At 43.2% G+C, this 20,978-nt stretch overlaps 1 protein-coding gene across 1 annotated transcript in view; it reads left to right on the forward strand.

Annotated features, from left to right (window-relative positions):
* Positions 1-20,978, forward strand: part of LOC126426580 (ankyrin-3-like) — a 78,454-nt gene that overhangs the window by 22,375 nt on the left and 35,101 nt on the right. The gene's annotated exons all lie outside the window — the stretch shown is intronic.

Here is a 20,978-nt window from a genome sequence, read left to right on the forward strand (position 1 = left end):
GAATGCAATAATTGTCAGAGTGGTTGAAAAGTTTGGTGTGCAGCTGATTTCAGTTTTGGTTTAAGTGTTTTGTGGAGTTCATGTAAGAGTAATTCACTACTTACATTAACAGATACAATAGCAGAATAACATTTCAAAGGATGATGATTATCAGAATACAAACACCCAACCCCTTTGTCCCTACTCTTACATGAACCCTTTCAAAAATATTTAAACAAAAAATCGAAAATCAGCTGAACATGAAAACTATAAATACGCTCTGGCAGATACTAAAAAAATGGTTCAAATGGCTCTGAGCACTATGGGACTTAACAGCTGTGGTCATCAGTCCCCTAGAACTTAGAACTACTTAAACCTAACTAACCTAAGGACATCACACACATCCATGCCCGAGGCAGGATTCGAACCTGCGACCGTAGCGGTCGCGCGGCTCCAGACTGAAGCGCCTAGAACCGCTCGGCCACACCGGCCGGCCTGGCAGATACTACATTCACATTCAACGTCCTACAACGCACCCTAACCACACACACACACACACACACACACACACACAAAGGGAACAGACTGAAGAGTTTCAGCATATACTTCGTTAGGTTGGCAACGTGTAGATAAACAAATCAAATAAGAGACATAAATTGAACACACAGTAGTTACGACTCTGAATTAATTTTTGGTAAAATATCCACCGCTAGTAATAGAAGACTAATTGTGCTCCACACCAAATAGCGCAAAGAATATTAAAATTGTAAAGAAAAAAAATTAATGTGAATATGTGCTAATATCGCAGCTTTCACTCAGTTCATACTCTGTAGAAATCAAACCTGCATTTAGATCGGAGTTCCTTAACTCTTGTGGAGGAAGGTGTGCATTATTCTGCTGCATCCATTTTCAATAAGCTACCGCTAGAATTCAAAAATCTTAGTAGTACATCACGCGCTTTCAAATCGAAATTGAAGTGTTTCCTCATGGGTCCAGTCCTATTCGGTGCAAGATTTCCTTGAAAAATTAAGGTGATTCTTGTTGTATTGTTGATTGGCTTTATGGATTGACTTTTTCGCGTTATTTAACATTTTATTTTTGTCATCACTTTTATGTTGTAATTTCATGTACTGACAGGCTCCATGACCTTGGAGATTTGCTCCTCAATTTGGCCCTACGGAGCTTGACGTGTAAACAAAAAATAAACAATAAGGAAAAATGTCTGTGTACTGCCAGTGCATTCTAAAAGTCATGGATAATACGTAACCATTCATTGTTTGTTTCATGAAGCAATACATGTCTTATGGAAAATGCTACAAATGGCAGTGACCAAAATGGTTTTTAACCAGTGTGTGTGTATACGACCTGGGAGATTGGGAAAAATCCGGAAATTTTTTCATCCGGGAGAAAACCGGGGAAAACCCGGAAATATTTTAGAATTGCGGGAATTTTTCACAGGTTTAGTTTTCAGATAAATTTTTATAACTTCGATTGGTAAGAACCAACGCTCTAACAAAGGCTGTTGCTGTATCTCGCTACTGTAGCATAATACTGCAGCAATAAAACGTGAACGAGAGAATAGAAAACGAAAATAACACTAGTTGCGAAGGAAATGCGCCATGTACAACATAAAAACACAGTGCTCATAGAAGCGTCTGCCAGTAGCAAAATGTGTGAAAGGTTTTAGGAAGACCTCTTGACAACACGTTGCCTCCGATGAGCGTGACGTTACAACTGCTTACATTAGATTCTTTTGAGCAGTTGAGTCGCGTATGAGTAGTGTGGCAGTTAGTTGTATAAGCAATAGCAGCAAGCACCCAGATGCTACCCGGAAAAATTTCACTGACGCGCCTAAGCTGGCACATTCACGGATGCGTAACAGGCCCGGGTCTAGGGGACGAGTGGCAAACCAAGGTATCTGTCCCTGGCAGCAGTTTCAGGCGGGGGGGGGGGGGGGGGGGTAAAATTCGTATTCTTGACGAAAAAGACATCGGTTCTCAAAGCGCCTAGCATCCAGCGCACGTTGGTCTATCGAGTGTCTTCATATGATTTTGAAACGCATAACTGTAGGATTTTGAACAAATTATAAGTCGATTTCTGAATCAATCATAAGTTGAATTTTTGTATGCGTGCGTAGTGTGCGTGATGTGTATACCAGGGGAATCCCCGTCGCATCTAGAAATAAACTTTCCTGCAGACAAAAGGGGACAGGGCTACACAAGCTGAGCAGAACAAAGCCGAACGGGTGAATGCCAATCGCTGTTTATATGGTTGACTAGGATTGCGAATGATCAGCGTTGTTACAATTACTAGCGAAATCCATAGGCTGAGACTGCCAGAGTGGAAATAAACGAGTAACAGGAATAAGAGGTAAGAAAGATTACTTCTTATCTTCGCTGTGTATCCATGAAAAGGAAATTTTGACAGGAAAGTTTTGGTCAGACCGTTACACTAGTAAGGGTCAGTCGCACAGTCCCCGGATAGCAGCCGCTAAAGCTGTATTCTCGTAGTGGCACGGAAAACGCGTTGTACGAACGCGTAATAACGCCTGGCCGGAGAATAAACGTGGGATAACTAAACCGGTGATTGCGGTAGGGTTAGTGGAGTTAAACGGAGAATAAGTTTTTACACTGGCAGGAAAAGTTACAAAAAGTGATAACAAGGTTGTTTGTTCGGACGAGGAAGGAGAAGAAACGGGGACATCACTCATATTACGGAAAAATATGACGATTCCAAATTTATATCAAGTTTCGTACTACTACTTTTCGATCTCCTGCTTGAGAAGCTAGAGAGTGTGATTGAAATGTGTAACTGTTTCCTAACAGTAGAAGATTTTATTTCGCGGCCGCTCGTTTTGTAGAAATCAACTCGTGTTTTTCAGACAGAATTTGATGTGAAGACGTTGTAGGTCCTCTTCAATATTTTTCTTTGGAATGTGGTTTTCGGTATGACCACAGCTCAAGTTTTTTCATATAAGCATTAACAGCCTCTTCAAGCTATATTTCGGTTTCGGAAGTATTGGCAATTTCTTAGAGTTCTTCAGTTTCAATATTTGCTGTGTGTTCGCCAGGCAAAAAAGACGATGTTATGCCACTTCTTGTTTTAACGCCAAACATGGCTTCATAAGGACTTTGGCATATTCCTTCGTGGTATGTAGTGTTCTTGGCAAATTGAACAAAGGATAAACCATCTGACCATTTATTTGTGTCGTTACCGTTCATCTATGCAGTTAGCGTGTTGTGTATATCCTGAATGGCCCTTTCAACTTAGTCTTGTTTGACTGTGACGAGGCTTTCCATGAACTATTTTAACATCTTTCCACATAGCGCATATTTCTGATATGACTTGATTACTGAAGTCTCTACCATTATCTGACTGCAATATTGCTGGTGCACAAAATGTTAAAAATATTCAAAGAACGTGATGCGCTACTTCTTCAGCACTTCTGGTTTGTACAGGTCGTAGCTGGACAAACTTAGTTAAATGATCTTTGACACACCATTATGAACATATATTCGCCATCTCTGACTGCAGATCTATCAGATCTTGACATTTTCAGTTTAATTCAGAACTAACCATTGGCTTCACAACAATACCTTTCTTAGGTGCACTGCGTTTCATTTGACGCTGTTTGCATAAATTTAAATACAACATTACAAGTCCATACGCAATATTTTTGTATTTAACTTGCAACTCTTTAAGCATGCGTGTTCTTCCTCGGTGGCCTATTCTGATGTGAGTTTCGTATATACTAGACTATACTGTAAATTCTTCATTGGTAAGATAATACTGTACGTTCGTTTCCCCTGATTTTAATGGTACAATTAACTTCTCTTCATCATTAATTTTTAAAACATCAAAACGTTTTAATCGTCAGTAATCCAAAGGTGTGTTGCATTTAATTTTAGCGGAAACCACTTCAGAAAGCGTTTTAGAACACTTTTCTTGATGAAAAATAAAAACAGGGTGTCTTCTCCATTACCCGCAATTAATGCTTTTAACTTTACATGAAAAAGATCACGATTTACTGCAGTATCCATTTAGTATAAATTAGGGTACCGGAAAAAATTAAGAAAACGGTGCTGGCGTTATCAAAGCTTGCGTAAGACTGACAAAGCTGATTGACTCCGAGCGGAACAAAGGATTTGGCGGGAGAGAGCCAGTCGCTTGTTTTTTTCTCCTCTGTTTTGGACCTCCACCAGAACATATGTGATTGTCGACACAAACCGGAGAGGGTCCGAATGCACAACAGTATAATGAAATATTCGATCTTTCACCGACGTATTCGGTATCTGTTGACATTCACCGGAGAAAGTCGACATTCTCCAATTTCGGTCATTCACGGTAACAGTGATATTGGAAACACAATGTTTTACAAAAGGCTGAACAAAAATAAGTTAAATATACCCTGTGAATCTTGTGTTACGGGTTACTAACTACCGTATGTTTTGTATGACATGAAGCCTTCGCCATAAGACGTATTTCATGAACACCTGTAGTCGGGAGGTGCTAAATCGTGAGAGGATAGTTTTCAGTTATCGGCTGTCCGGTTGCCGAAAAATTATGGAGAAATAAAGTTGCTTATACTCGGCACCAAGGAGTCTTATCAGTAGTACATCATCCGAAAGTGATGCGAGAATGTAAGGGACGAGAACGTTTTTGCAACAGAATATCAAAATAGATTCACAAAATATTTGTACCTTTATGAACGTCACGGACAAGCGCACTGTGAAAAAAAAAAGTACATGAGACGGCCAGTGGCGAGTGTGTGAGAAACATCCACTTGCCTGGTCACGGCAACACACTCAAAGGAAGGCCTCGGCGCTTGTTGGTGACGTCACGTCAGCTAGGCACGGCGAACGCCAGGTCTGTTGCAGGCAGAAACGTAATGGTGGTGTCTCCTTCCGTGACACAGGAAAATGTGAAACTATTGGCGGTAGCTGACCAACACACATTGTTCTGAGAGATTTCTGCAATCAATTAATTGTGCAATTCATTACACTTCTTAACAAGTAGTGTACTCCTGAACTTAAATTTCCACCTGTTTTAGGGCTTGACATACAAAAACAACTTCATGGACCAGAAGCAACAGAATTCGGGCTTCTTTATCTTAGTTGCAAATCTGAGGAAGTTACGTTTGTACTGGGTTGCTTTTACAAGAAACTGAGAACATATTGGTGCTCTTCTTTAGGTATCTAGGTTGACTATGGGGTGAGGAGCACTGAATGTTAATGAAATATCTTGCGATTGTACACGCTGGAGGAGGGGGTGGGGGACAGAAGAAGAGGCAAGAGAGAGATACTTGTTTTATCAAATAATTTTTTTTATCTTATAAAGTTTCTCCTTTCAGTTGCAAGAGGGAATATTTATCTTTTCTAATGTGCATGTTTAAAAAAGTTTAAGCTCAGCAGTATTTTTGACGTATGAAGCTATTTTATTTCCTGTTTAGAATTAGTTTCGTTGAAAACAACTGTAATGTAATGACTGGCAACAGTTGGACATTTACACATGTAAATTAGTTCACATTTTCAGTGAGGATGTCAAACGAAAATAAATAAAAGAAACGAGTTCATTGTAAGGGGGTTGGGGTAAGTTTCGATAACAAGGTGGATCAACTAAATATAGTTTCTTGAATGTAAAATTTCCGAAGCTTGCAATGGGGCAAATCATCTTCTCATATTGATCTACGTTTGTTTCAACAGGATTCAGTAATTTAGAAGTATGATCTTTATTTGTAGCTGTACGATAGTACGAAAATCTTTCATCTAAATAAAACTGCAGAATCCAAAACGATACCAAACAGTTTGTCCCAAGATAAGAAATTTATAGTGATAAGCACGCCCAGGCGTTTCTGCCTGCAACAAACCTGGCGTTCGCCATGCCTAGCCGACGTGACGTCACCAACAAGCGCCGAGGCCTTGCTCTGAGTCGGTGTTGGTCGCGACTGGTCCAGACGTTTAACTGCTGGTCGTGTTTCGCGTTTCGAAAGGGCGGTTTACACGTCGCCTGGAGAAAGTGCACGACAGGGACTAAGAAACTGAAAACTGCGAGTTCTCGTGAAATGTGCCGAGTGATGCATGTTTCGGAGCAACGTTGCAGCAGTGTTCTTGCGTCCCGCCTCCTGGTGACACGGAAATACTACGTTGGGCCAGTTTCCCAGCAGAGCTCACCAGCGCAATTCGCCCAGAAGAGCTGCGTTCGCCTACGAATGGGGCACTTGTTGAAGCGGGAATGTCGTGTGCCGCGTCGCCCCACTCTGGCTGCGTCACCTCGCCACCCCACTGCGTGACCCGCCCCCGCAGTGGAGCTGACCGCGCCAGCTGCGGCGTGCAGCGGATCTCCCTCCTCCCTGCCACAGCAGGTTTCAGCGCGCGGCATGCTGGGCTGTTTCCCCCGTCGGCGGGGGAGGCCGTGCGACCGTAGCTGTGGCCGCGCAGACCACCTGTCTGCCGTGTGGAGTGGGGCAGGGCGGACGATGGCGTTACTTTGCTGCCGCTGTGTGCAGGAACTGTATGACTGCGTGAGGAAAAGAAGAGACCAAAGTTTAGGGTGAAGAAATGGCTGCAAAGGAGAGACCAGTTCTGTCACTTAAAGCTGCTACCAGTTCTTGAGAGTGACGATTTCAGGGACTATCTAAGGATGGATGAGGAAACATACCAGCCGCTTTAGCCCCATTACACCTCTGGTCGGACAGGGGTGCACGGAAACAGCCGCTGACAGGTACAGATTGTTTCTACAGCTGAAACCGGGGTCATGTCGTATTCCCAGCCCAGACTAAGCGCAGTCGAAGCTGCCGACACAGACTGCAGCATATCGAAGGGCGTATTTGTCGGTACGACATGCAGTCCGTCTTGTTGTCTGGAGTCTGTTACCTTCGTTCACAAAAAAATGATACCTGTTCTCGGTAGTGATATGCAGACATTAGTTCAAAGAGATACAAGCACAAACGAACTTCAAAATGAACTATATTTGCTGCGTTTAATCTCTAAGGAAGAAGTCGTTTTCAGATTGTGTAAGTGGTGCCAGGCAGCAGGACTGAACACGAAACTCTCCTGCTAACGCCATTTGCCAGAGCAGCTTGCTACTGAACTCAGAATAGAAACGAAAGAAAATTACAGCTTCCCTCAGAAAAGTCCTCTTGCGTAAGAAATGTTACTGCGTCTTTGCGAAACAAAACCAGAGCTAAAACTGCCATTGCCCAGCGTGGTTTGGAGTAGAGAAAAACCTTTGTCAAAGTGGGCAAGCCATAGCTCCAGTCGCGTGTTCACGCCGTGACAACAGTATTGTGGGAAATCGTACCCGAATAGTCTCCGTCAATGCACGATAATTCCAATTGCATATTCCAGTGTACCCAACGAGATTCTAAATCGAAATACAGTGGTACGTAGCTATTCTGAAATGCGTTCAACTCGAGGTGACAACGTCCGTGTTAATACCACCTCCGGGTCACACTGCAATGCCCTTCAGAGGTGCAGGCACTCTCCTCTCGCGATTATAGCTGTGGTAAACATTTCGAAATGGATTCGCATTTTACGAATCGGGATTGACCTGAGCTGTGGAGGTTTGTTCGGCATTCGGGTTAGTCCCGCACCGGCATAAATTTCAGTGTTTCGCAAACAGCGGCAGTCAAGCCAGATCCGGAAAATAAGAATACTTTTCGAAATAAATGTAAAACTGTTTCGCATCTAAATGAACTTACGAACGTTTTTACTACAGATATGTTTGTAGCGCCTACCAACTTGCGTATCGCGAGAAAATCAGAATAAATGACGATTTCGGAAGTTTTTCATTAGTGTCTCACATATTATGCTTTTAATCTTCTGTGTAAACGAGGTAACTTAACAATGAATCGTGAACACGGCAGGATTGCTTATACTGTTGTAAAACATAGCTGATATTTTAATTTCGAGAAGCACTATAGATCAAACTCGGATATCTACATTCGTTTAAGGTTGTGTCATAAGGCGTGAGCGGGTGGCTCAACCGGCTTCCACGTCGGAAGCCTCCTTCGGGATATAAACTCAAAAGCCAGAATACTCGGGTGTGGTTGCCGTTTTGCTAAAAGGCGCAGAAGCAAATACTCCGGCTGCGAGGCTGAAACACTGAGGAGACACACAGCCACTGCGAGAGAGAGAGAGAGAGAGAGAGAGAGAGAGAGAGGTCTGCCACCGGGGAGCGGCCGCCCGCCGCGGCCAGCCCAGGCTCCACAGAGGCCGGGACTTCCCCGGGCAAGTGGCGCAGTGCGGCCACACCTGCGGAAAAAAAGTACCTGTTGCTGTGGGGGAGAGGGGTGTGCGGCAGCGAGGCTGACGCGACGACGGAGCGCAGAATGGCCTTCCTGCCCCCAGATTCCAGTGAGGGAAAATGGGAACAGATGTATCGACACCGACACTTTTTAAAATAGTTTCTTTTGCGCATTTTCTTCAGAACACACTCAACACAGTGAAGAGCAGTACTTTTCAGCTGAGCGTGCAAATCTCAACACTTTCCATGAGACAATGCTGCCTTGAAATCACGGCAGCTTTCATCGTGATTGAAATAAGTGTACAATTCGTTTTTAGTAGATCAACTGAAGCTCTGTTTCGCTCATCACTCAGTGTAATGTTCGTCATGGAGAAAACCTTCATCATGAACGCATTTGAAGAAAATTTACTCTAAAGCACTACACAGTTTTGATGCGCCTATCATTTCTATAATGCAGACTCACCTCGGTGGTGTTGACAGCAGCCAACTTTGCTCTCAAGTGCTCGTTCCCTCCCCCCAAAAGAAATGGGAAACCATAGCGATCCCCGAGTACGTATTATCTACACTAAGGATATCAACAATGCCAAGTGATTCGTCTAATTTCAAAATATTTTGAAACAAAGGGTTTTTTCCAAGCGATATGCAATCCATTAAGGACAGAACGTTACTCATAAAAAACGAACTATTTATTATTTCACACAGACTTCATATATATGTCTGCATTTTTCCAGTCGCGTTTCTTTCATCCGGGATCTGGTCCTCCAATTCGTCTAGCAACTGTTGCACCTTACAGCAAAAAAAGATCATTTATCCTATGTTCTACCTCCGGTTTTATTTTCTACGTCACACGGTATATTTCACAAATTGACAGTTTTTTGTTTCTTTTTTTTCATTTCAGTTTAATAAGTCACAGCTGCAAAATACTAACGCGAATTCTTTACAGACGCGTGGAAAGGCTGGTAGAAGACGACCTAGGGGAAGATCAGTTTGCATTGCGTAGAAGTGGTGGAAGACGTGACGCAATAGTGACCTTACGACTTATCTTAGAAGAAAGATTAAGGAAAGGCAAACCTACGTTTCTAGCATTTGTAGACTTAGAGAAAGCTTTTGACACTGTTGACTGGAATACTCTTTCAAATTCTGAAGGTGGCAGGGGTAAAATACAGGGAACGAAAGGCTATTTACAATTTGTACAGAAACCAGATGGCAGTTATGAGTCGAGGGGCATGAAAGGGAAGCAGTGGTTGGGAAGGGAGTGAGACAGGGTTGTAGCCTCTCGCCAATGCTATTCAATCTGTATATTTAGCAAGCAGTAAAGGAAACAAAAGAAAAGTTCCGAGTAGGTATTAAAATTCATGGAGAAGAAATAAAAACTTTGAAGTTAGCCGATGACATTGTGATTCTGTCAGACAGCAAAGGACTTGGAAGAGCAGTTGAACGGAATGGATAGTGTCTTGAAAGCAGTATATAAGATGAACATCAACAAAAGCAAAACGAGAATAATGGAATGTAGTCGATTTAAGTCAGGTGATGCTGAGGGAATTCGATTAGAAAAAGACACTTAAAAAGTAATAAAGGAGTTTTGCTATATGGGGAGCAAAATAACTGATGACGGTCGAAGTAGAGAGGATATAAAATGTAGAGTGGCAATGGCAAGGAAAGAGTTTCTGAAGAAGAGAAATTTGTTACCATCGAGTATAGATGTGTCAGGAGGTCGTTTCCGAAAGTATTTGTGTGGAGTGTAGCCATGTATCGAAGTGAAACATGGACGATAAATATTTTAGACAAGAAGAGAATAGAAGCTTTCGAAATGTGGTGCTACAGAAGAAAGCTGAAGATTAGATGAGTAGATCACATAAATAATGAGGAGGTATTGAATAGAATAGGGGAGAAGAGGTGTTTGTGGCACAACTTGACAAGAAGGGACTGGTTGGTAGGACATGTTCTGAGACATCGAGGGATCAACAGTTCAGTATTGGAGGGCAGCGTGGAGGGTAAAAATCGTAGAGGGAGACCAAGAGATGAATACACTAAGCAGATTCAAAAGGATGAAGGCTGCAGTAGGTACTGGGAGGTGAAGGAGCTTGCACAGGATAGAGTAGCATGGAGAGCTGCATCAAACCAGTCTCACGACTGATGACCACAAGTGCAAGGAAAATTAGTTGTATTCCTGAACTACACACTCCCATCAAGTTGTTTTTGATAAAGCTGGGGCAATCTTCTACACTAGGAAAGTATGACATAATTGCAGGAAGAGTTTTCAACACTTTCTGTGGCAGGCTTTAGGCTTAACCACCTTGTAAGTACATATCTTGACAAAGCATTGTATTCTGTATCAATAAATTGAAAGAACTCTTTTTAACTTGGATAACCTTTTAGATGAATTTGAGAAATAGTTGAAAGTCTTTATTACTAACATTTCAGTATCTGTTGATATAGCGTTCGTACCACATTTAAAACAATTATAGAGTATATGTGCGCAGCAATTTGATTTCAATCTCCCACGATTTTTCTTTTTTAAATGAATGTAGAGTTCTTTTTCCCACAGTATGCGTTTGCATTGTCTACAGTAAAATTTAGAAACCTGGGACATACTCACCTTGTGTTTGGATTCCTTTTCAAGCTCTGCCCAGACATTGCAGATTGACCAGAGTCCTCATGGAAATCGAGAATTCTGTGCTTGCGCATGAAAGCATTTTACATGAATTGGATAACTTTTTTGATTAGGCTACCTTTGTTGGAAGCGTCAATTAATGCCTCACATTTTGTTTTTCCACTCGTGGTTTAACTTGCACTTGTCGAATTCGGGAATAACTTAAAGAAGATACTTTTACATTGCAGTGAGAGCTGGCATACCTATGATGTTGTTTAATTGTGTGAAATGCGAATGTAAGCTCAGACTAGTTATCTGTAAACGAAAAAGAAGCAATATTAATAGCGTTTTTGTAATTGCGTAAGCAGGTCTATTATCGCCTTGAAAATCAGAAATGTTGAAATTAGCATTCAACTACGACATACCTTGCCTGCTGTCACGGTGTCCACCTTGTAGAGACTTTCCATTAGCGGGGTTTGAACCGAAGTTAAGCGCCTTCGTTTGTGGTTGACACTTAAAATAACCGCTGGCGTCGGTTATGCCGCCGTGTGAAATCGAAAATCCCTCTCCACCTTTTGCAATACCAAAGTATCACCTTGCTTTGTATACATTTCCTGGAACTAGCCGAAATTATGGAAATTCGTCTTCCCAAACTTGAACGATACACTTTCCGTCTTCTATTCCGCAGTGTGCGGGTTTGAATATCTACGCTGGTGTTGTTACGCTCTTGGAAGTAGGTCTTACTTACTTATTAGATATCTTATTACTGTCGTTGTTGTTGTTCTTGTGGTCTTCAGTCCTGAGACTGGTCTGATGCAGCTCTCCATGCTACTATATCCTGTGCAAGTTTCTTCATCTCCTAGTACCTACTGCAGCGTACATCCATCTGAATCTGCTTAGTGTATTCATATCTTGGGTCTCCCTCCACCATTTTTACCCTCCATGCTGCCCTCCAATGCTAAATTTGTGATCCCTTGATGCCTCACATGTCCTACTAACCGGTCCCTTCTATTTGTTAAGTTGTGCCACAAACTCCTCTTCTCCCCAATTCTATCAATACTTGTAATTCTCCATGCTTTCCCGGCGATCTGTTGACCTCTTGGATGTTCGGGAATCCAGCCGGATGTTCGCGTCGTTCTCGCACGATATTTCAACAGCGTGCCTCGCTGGCTTCAGGTGCGACCTGAGACTGGTCCTTGGGTCGATCGGGTCCAGTATTTATGCCTGGGAGGAGCTGGGCGTTCCCTAATCGGTCCGCGCCGGGTCGAGTGTTTCATCTGTGGTCCGCGCCCGCCAGACTCGGCTTCAACGGACCCCTCCTGTCGCGAATGTTCTGACTGCCGTCGACGCGGCGCGGACCGATTAGGGAACGCCCAGCTCCTCCCAGGCATAAATACTGGACTCGATCGACCCAAGGACCAGTCTCAGGTCGCACCTAAAGAAGACAGCGAGGCACGCTGTTGAAATATCGTCTGAGAACGACGCGAACATCCGGCAGGATTCCCGAATATCCAAGATGTCTATTCAATACTTCATCATTAGTTATGTGATCTACCCACCTAATCTTAAGCATTCTTCTGTAGCACCACATTTCGAAAGCTTCTATTCTCTTCTTGTCCAAACTATTTATCGTCCGTGTTTCACTTCCATACATGGCTACACTCCATACAAATACTTACAGAAACGACTTCCTGACACATCTATACTCGATGTTAACAAACTTCTTTTCTTCAGAAACGCTTTCCTTGCCATTTCCGGTCTTCATTTTATATCCTCTCTACTTCGACCATCATCAGTTATTTTTCTCCCCAAATAGCAAAACTTGTTTACTACTTTAAGCGTCTCATTTCCTAATTCCCTCAGCATCACCCGACTTAATTCCACAACATTCCATTATCCTCTTTTTGCTTTTGTTGATGTTCATCTTATATCCTCCTTTCAAGACACTGTTAGTTCCGTTCAACTGCTCTTCCAAGTCCTTTGCTGTCTCTGACAGAATTACAATGTCATCAGCGAACCTCAAACTTTTTGTTTCTTCTCCATGGATTTTAATACCTACTCCGAATTTTTCTTTTGTTCCCTTTAGTGCTTGCTCAATATACAGATTGAATAACATCGGGGAGAGGCTACAACCCTGTCTCACTCCCTTCCCAACCACTGCTTCTTTTTCATGCCCTTCGACTCTTATAACTGCTATCTGCTTTCTGTACGAATTGTAAATAGCTTTTCGCTCCCGGTATTTTACCCCTGCCATCTTTAGAATTTGAAAGAGTATTCCATTCAACATTGTCAAAAGCTTTAAGTCTACAAATGCTAGAAACGTAGGTTTCTACAAATGCTAGAAACGTAGGCTTGCCTTTCCTTAATCTATTTTCTAAAATAAGTCGTAGCATCAGTATTGCCTCACGTGCTCCACCACTTCTACACAATGCAAACTGATCTTCCCCGAGATCCGCTTCTACCAGCTTTTCCATTCGTCTCTAAAGAATTCGCGTTAGTATTTTGCAACTGTGACTTATTAAACTGATAGATCGGTAATTTTCACATATGTCGACACCTGCTTTCTTTGCGATTGGAATTATTATATTCTTCTTGAAGTCTGAGGGTATTTCACCTATCTCATACATCTTGCTCACCAGATAGTAGTTTTGACAGGACTGGCTCTCCAAAGGCCGTCAGTAGTTCTAATGGAATGTTGTCTACTCCCAGGGCCTTGTTTCGAATCACGTCTTTCAGTGCTCTGTCAAACTCTTCACGCAGTATCGTATCTCCCATTTCTTCTTCATCTACAACCTCTTCCATTTCCATGATATTGTCCTCAAGTACATTGCCCTTGTATAGGCCCTCTATATGCTCCCTCCACATTTCTGTCCCTTCTTTGCTTAGAACTGGGTTTCCATCTGAGCTCTGGATATTCATAAAAGTGGCTCTTTTCTTCAAAGGTCTCTTTAATTTTCCTGTAGGCAGTATCTATCTTACCCCTAGTGAGATAAGCCTCTACATCATTACATTTGTCCTCTAGGCATCCCTGCGTAGCCATTTTGCACTTCCTGTCGATCTCATTTTCGAGACTTTTGTATTCCTTTCTGCCTGCTTCATTTACTGCATTTTTGTATTTTCTCCTTTCATCAATTAAATTCAATATTTCTTCTGTTACCCAAGGTTTTGTACTAGCCCTTGTCTTTTTACCTATTTGATCCTCTGCTGCCTTTACTACTTCATCCCTCAGAGCTACCCATTCTTCTTCTACTGTACTTATTTCCCCCATTCCTGTCAATTGTTCCCTTATGCTCTCCCTGAAACTTTGTACAACCTCTGGTTTAGTCAGTTTATCCAGGTCCCAATCTCCTTAAATTGCCACCGTTTTGCAGTTTCTTCAGTTTTAATCTACAGTTCATAACCAATAGATTGTGGTCGGAGTCCACATCTGCCCCTGGAAATGTCTAACAATTTAAAACCTAGTTCCCAAATCTCTCTTACCATTGTATAATCTGTCTGATACCTTCTAGTATGTCCAGGACTCTTCCATGTATACAACCTTATTTCATGATTCTTGAACCAAGTGTTAGCTATATGCTCTGTGCGAAACTCTACCAGGCGGCTTCCATATTCACTTATGTTTCCTTCTCTCCCTTTTCCTACTCTCGAATTCCAGTCACCCATGATTATTAAATTTTCGTCTCGCTTCACTACCTGAATAATTTCTTTTATCTCCTCATACATTTCATCAATTTCTTCATCTGCAGAGCTAGTTGGCATATAAACTTGTACTGCTGTAGTAGGTGTGGGCTTCGTGTCTATCTTGGCCACAATAATGCGTTCACTATGCTGTTTGTAGTAGCTTACCCGCACTCCTATTTTTTTTTATTCATTATTAAATCTAGTCCTGTGTTACCCCTATTTGATTTTGTATTTATAACCCTGTATTCACCTGACCAAAAGCCTTGTTCCTCCTGCCACCGAGCTTCACTATTTCCCAGTATATCTAACTTTAACCTATCCATTTCCCTTATTCAGTTTTCTAACCTACCTGCCCGATAAAGGGATCTGACATTCCACGCTGCGATCCGTAGAACGCCAGTTTTCTTTCCCCTGATAATGACGTTCACTTTATTAGTCCCCGCCCGGAGATCCGAATGGGGGACTATTTTACCTCCGGAATATTTTACCCAAGAGGACGCCATCATCATTTAACCATACAGTAAAGCTGCATGCCCCCGGGAAAAATTACGGCTGTAGTTTCCCCTTGCTTTCAGCCGTTTGCAGTACCAGCACAGCAAGGCCGTTTTGGTTAGTGTTACAAGGCCAGATCAGTCAATCATCCAGACTGTTGCCCTTGCAACTACTGCAAAGGCTGCTGCCCCTCTTCAGGAACCACACGTTTGTCTGGCCTCTCAACAGATAACCCTCCGTTGTGGTTGTACCTACGGTACGGCCATCTGTATCACTGAGGCACTCAAGCCTCCCCACCAACGGCAAGGTCCATGGTTCATGGATACGTTAAACGGAAGTTTTTAAGATATTCAAACGCATTAACAGCCACCAACGTTTCTCTTAACCACGCTTTAGCTACGTAGTTTCTATTTCAGATATCGTGTGCAGTCACGGCCCCTGCATCGTTGTCCTCCCACTGTCGCGCAGTACGGAAACGGCCGAGGCCGCTTCCTGTTGCGTGGTGAGGCGCGCGCGTGGAACACGGGTAAGAAGTGCCGATAAATTGGCTGTTCTTGCTGTTTGTCATAAATTCACAGAGATAATCGGCTTTGAAGTTTTCCGAGGGACTGTCACATATAGCTACAACGTAACTAAAAGTGAATGTATAGCGGAGTCGGTAGCGTAATGGCTTGGTGAATTATTGCAATACATGGTTCACTGGTTAAAGTACTGCCTCGGGCAGGTTTTTCTCGTTCAATTTGAATTACCTGCATCTCGTATTTGTAAAAGTCATCAATTTTTATGAATAATGCACAACTTCTTGTTTTTAATTGCATATCGCACGCAAAATTTCATTTCAATTATAAATTCTCAACTATCGATATTTTATGAAAGACAGTTAACGAATTAAGAAAACATAACAATTATTCAGTGCAAAAATGAAAAGCTAAATACTCCTTATTTGCACGGTGTCCGTTGTTCTATGCCACAGATGTGTGTCGTGGAAACATGAATAACAATCATTTTCACAGCATCGCGTACAGCATACCAATGCTGCATTTCTTACTGTGCCATTACAGTACGAACCCAACAGAACTGACCTGGAGCCGAGTGAAGTTATTTGGCCCCAGAAATGAAAAGACTGTTACGCTCCCAGACGTACTGGAACTAACGCACGCAGCTCTTTCACCGGATCGGCCCGCGCAGAGCCACCGTGAAATTGTGCCGACTTTGGTCTGTAATATCTCGGGCAATCGTTTCTGTAAAGAAATAAAATTTGGCCGGCCATCTTGTACAACTTTATGCGTTCTCCTAAGAACCATATTCAGCCAGAAAATTGTAGGTAAATCGGCCAAAAAATTAGGCACTCGAAAAAATTTCAGTTTGGCTTCTTGCATCTCCTGAACTAATGCTATGACGAACGTGAAACTTGCCATGTAGTAACCTAACAACAAAAGGTTCTTAAATACAAAGTTACATTTCCAAAGCACTTTCCAGTACTGAATGAATTAAGCACAGAATTGAGGATTTCGTAAAAACGTCAAAAATGCGGTATTTTCATTCCGATTTTGCTTAAAAAAATTGTGTTCCATAGAACATACCAAGCTGTACAACTGGAATGAAAGTTGGTCGCGAAAATCAGGCCCGAAAACAATGTAAACTTCGGGTTAGCATGTCTAGTAGTGTGAACGCATGATGAAAATGAAATTTAGAGTGCAATGGATTGACTACACAAAGATAAGGAATAAAAATTTTTATTCCCCTACTATTTTCGAATAAGCCACAAATTAGTCGAAAAGATGTTGATTTTCATGAAAAGTTGAAAGCAGGTTGTATTAGACACTCCTTTTTCAAATACCGTTTTCTATTAATGATTCAAAACCATTCTCATTCGAACAACAAATTTTAAGCCCCCCACCCTCCCCAGAACAGAGTTTAATTTTCAGTATTGACCGACAACAGAGGCAAAGTAGCAAGAAAAATCGCACTGAGAAGAGTTTTAACTTTGGCGTGTTGTTTCTTGTTGATCGAAGGCGTTTAAATCAGTTATGGAAAACATGTTTTGTACAATTAGACCGATTGTGATATACATTTGTACTGTTAAGGATGAAAGAATATAAGTGTCCATGTTACGTGTTAATAATTTAAATATACCGTATGCAGATTAATGTAGGGTTTTGTTATACTGCCGTAATGTACTCGGCGTAATTTTTCCCACAGTACAGATATTGCGCCATCTCAATCACCAAGTCCGTTCATTTGCCAGTAAACTGCTACATATGAAGTCAGGCTTCGTTAAAATAATTTTACACCTGTTTCATCTACCGGGCTTTGGCGAAGATAAAAATAGGTTTATATTTTTTACATTTTTGTCTTTTTTTTAGTGATTCATTCAGAAGTGTGAGTAAATTTTCTCAGATTTAGTTCCAAATGATGAGTAATGGTTCTTTGTATGATTAGTCTCAAACCAGCGTGCAACACGTAATGGAACGTCGCAAGTTTTGCATCGGTATCCAGTTTCCGGCGCACTTACTGTTTCGTGCAAACCACGCATCTGCGCATTAGCGTACTTACCTGCGAATGTTCACTCACAACAGCCGGGACATGTCTCCGTGCGAACCGCAGAAGATTCTCGTCATCGCAGTACCTTCCCCTACCAGCTTTCCTCCGTTCTGTAGCATATTTTTCTACAATCTCCCTTACGAGAGAAAGGTGAAACTCTGCGGGTGCCAGTTTTCGCCCTGTTACCACCGGTGGAGAGCATGAACATTTAGAATGCACAAATCCAGAATGTGAAAAAAATACATCTTATACCATTTCACAGTCTCACGCGCTGATTCCACTGAGCTCAGTTACATGTCACAACGGTCAGCTGCACCCATACTCGAATTGTTCTCTACAATACACTGCGGTTTCTCTATCTTTTCGTCAGTATTTGTCAGTCTTCTCTGTTTCAACCATTCGTGTTGTGTGACTTGTGGTCAACATGTACACCTCTCTCGTATCGCACCACTTGATAGCAAGGACCTTGTCAGTGGACCTAAACTCAGTTTCTCCTCGCTTTAATTTCGTCTGCAGTTTTGGCATGTTACGCCTGTTCTCACGAACAGTGCCACACGCGGCTGTTCCATGATGTGAAGCCAGAGGAACAGGCCCGACTGCAGTACCAGCCAGTCATTGACATACAGAATATGACCCTGGTCCAGATATGGCTCCATAAGAGTTGCCACTTCGTCGCCACTTTGTCGCAAATTGTAGAACTCAATTTCTGTTGGTGCGCCTGTATACACAATAAAATTTAAAATATACCCACTGTCACAATTACACAGTCCGAATATCTTTATTCCGAATCTACTTCGCTTCGTTGGAATAACTTGCTTAAAAGATAATCGTCCTTCCAACAGCAAGAGACTTTCATCCATACAAATCTTGTGATGTGGGCGACATGAATTAAGAAATGTCAGACGAAATTTGCCAACACTAGCCCTAATTTTAAATAGACTGTCGCTTCCAGTACTCGCAGAGTTATCACTGAAGTGTAAGCTTCTCAGAAGTAGACAAAAACGGTCTCTGGACATAATGTCGCTGAAAACTGGTGTGTTCAAAAGTGTATCTCTGGACCAATAAGCAGTTAATTTTTACCTCTTAACTTGCGCCTCCAGAAGGCAAACAGCAACAAAACGATACATTTCCATTTTGACAGTCGAGAATTCACAAAAAAATGATTCAAATGGCTCTGAGCACTTAACATCTGAGGTCATCAGTCCTCTAGTACTTGGAACTACTTAAACCTAACCAACCTCAGGACATCACACACATCCGTGCACGAGGCAGGATTCGAACCTGCGACTGTAGCGGTCACGCGGTTCCAGACTGAAGCGCCTAGAACCGCACCGGCCGGCCCAGGAGAATTCTGATTCTGTAGTATTTTCTCTGGTGTAAACGTAAAAACGAATTTGTTTCGTCTGCAATAAATTGAAAGTTCTTGAGACATAAATATCACAAAAAATGAAAGAATGTTTGGGTCAGTATCTGGTATTTGTGTCCTGAACTCGTCATCGAAGTAATGGTTTAATGGCTGGAAATCGGTCTCTTTCCAGTCAAATGTGTCACGTAAGTGCGCATTTTTCTGAACCATTTCACTGTCGCTTTCTGATTCCTCGGATTCAGAGGAACTGCTGACTGTAATTCTCGCTCTCCCCTCTGACGTAAATGGCTGAGGACTACAGCTTCGAGATTCTGTTGAAGACGCAACGTCAGATAATCCACACTCACTTTCGCTCTTAGTGCGCATATCCAGGATTTCTTTATCTGTGCAACCACGGCGACGTGACATTTCTCACCTAGAAAACAAGAAAACTGACGAAATTACAGGAATGTAAGTCGGATTCTGCAGAGAGCGAACACAGCAACATGCACTCTCGAACTCAGTCAGACCACTGAACAGCGACGAGAAGAACAGGGCGGGAAGACAGCTGTGCGTGTACGCACGTCCGTAGCGCCCAGGAAGCTGTGACTGGGCGCGCCTCAACTCTGCCGGCGGCGCGGACCGCGTCAGCACTGCCCGTGGCGCCGCAGGGAAGAGGCGGGGCCGCGCGTGTCCAGGGGAGGCGTGACGAGCTAACGAGGCTGGCGCCGATGCACACCGTCTCCACACTGACCGAAGTTCGTAACGTGGAATGTAAACACTGAACGCAATTAACGTTTACCCCCTCATGTGGAAATTAAAATGGGATTTTTAATGGTTTGTTCACTGTTGCTCTTCCCCATGTCCTCACAAATGTTTCAACGTTGTTTCATTGCCCTACCATGGCTCACTTCTCATGGGAGCTCTCTCGTGCGGTGACTGTAACTACAACCCCCCCCCGCCACACACACACACACACACACACACACACACACACACACGAAAACTTTAGCGGTTCCCAGAACTCCTGAAGATAGACGTTCACTGTGGATATCGTATCACAGACACAGTCCCTTTGACTGTTCAGAGACGTCACCGAACCCATCCAGAAATGTAAACAACGATGCATGGGCAGCGTCTATTAGACGGAGCGGTTCCGACAGCCAGTCTGTTCCAGCCATTCCACCTGGAAGGAGGTACACGACTCGTGTTCTATGTAGTTTCCATTTGTGCTGGGAAGGGCTCTCAACAAGGGAAGTGTCCAGGCGTCTCGGCCTCAACCAAAGCGACGTTGTTCGGACATGAAGGGGGGGGGGGGGGAGAGAGGGGGGGAGAGAGAGAGAGAGAGAGAGAGAGAGAGAGACAGGAACTGTCGATGACGTGCCTCGCTCAGGCCGCAGTGGATGACCGCTGCCTACGGATTATGCGTGGGAATAACTCTGACAGCAACGGCACCATGTTGAATAATGCTTTTCGTGCAGACCCAGGACGTCGTGTTACGACTCAAACTGTGCGCAATAGGCTGCATGATGCGCAACTTCACTCCCGGCGTCCATGCCGAGGTCCATCTTGGCAACCACGAGACCGTGCAGCGTGGAACATATGGGCCCGACAACATGCCGAATGGACCACTCAGGATTGGCATCACGTTCTCTTCACCGATGAGTGTCGCATATGCCTTCAATCAGACTGTCGCCTGAGACGTGTTTGGAGGCAAACCGGTCAGTCTGAACGACGTACGCCGCTGGTGGTCACGGAAGGCGCCGTAACTGCTGAGAGATACGTGAATGCCATCCTCCGACCGATAGTGCAACCATATCGGTAGCATATTGGCGAGGCATTCGTCTTGATGGACAATTCGCGCCCCCATCGTGCAGATATTGTGAATGACTTCCATCAGGATAACGACATCGCTCGACTAGTGGCGAGCACGTTCTCCAGACATGAACCCTACCAAACATGCCTGGGACAGATTGAAAAGGGCTGTTTATGGACGACGTGACCCCCCAAACACTGACGGAGCTACGCCGAATCGCCATAGAGGAGTGGGACAATCTGGGCCAACAGTGCCTTGATGAACTTGTGGATGGTATGCCACGA

This window comes from Schistocerca serialis, chromosome 11, assembly GCF_023864345.2.
Source record: "Schistocerca serialis cubense isolate TAMUIC-IGC-003099 chromosome 11, iqSchSeri2.2, whole genome shotgun sequence".
NCBI lineage: Eukaryota > Metazoa > Arthropoda > Insecta > Orthoptera > Acrididae > Schistocerca > Schistocerca serialis.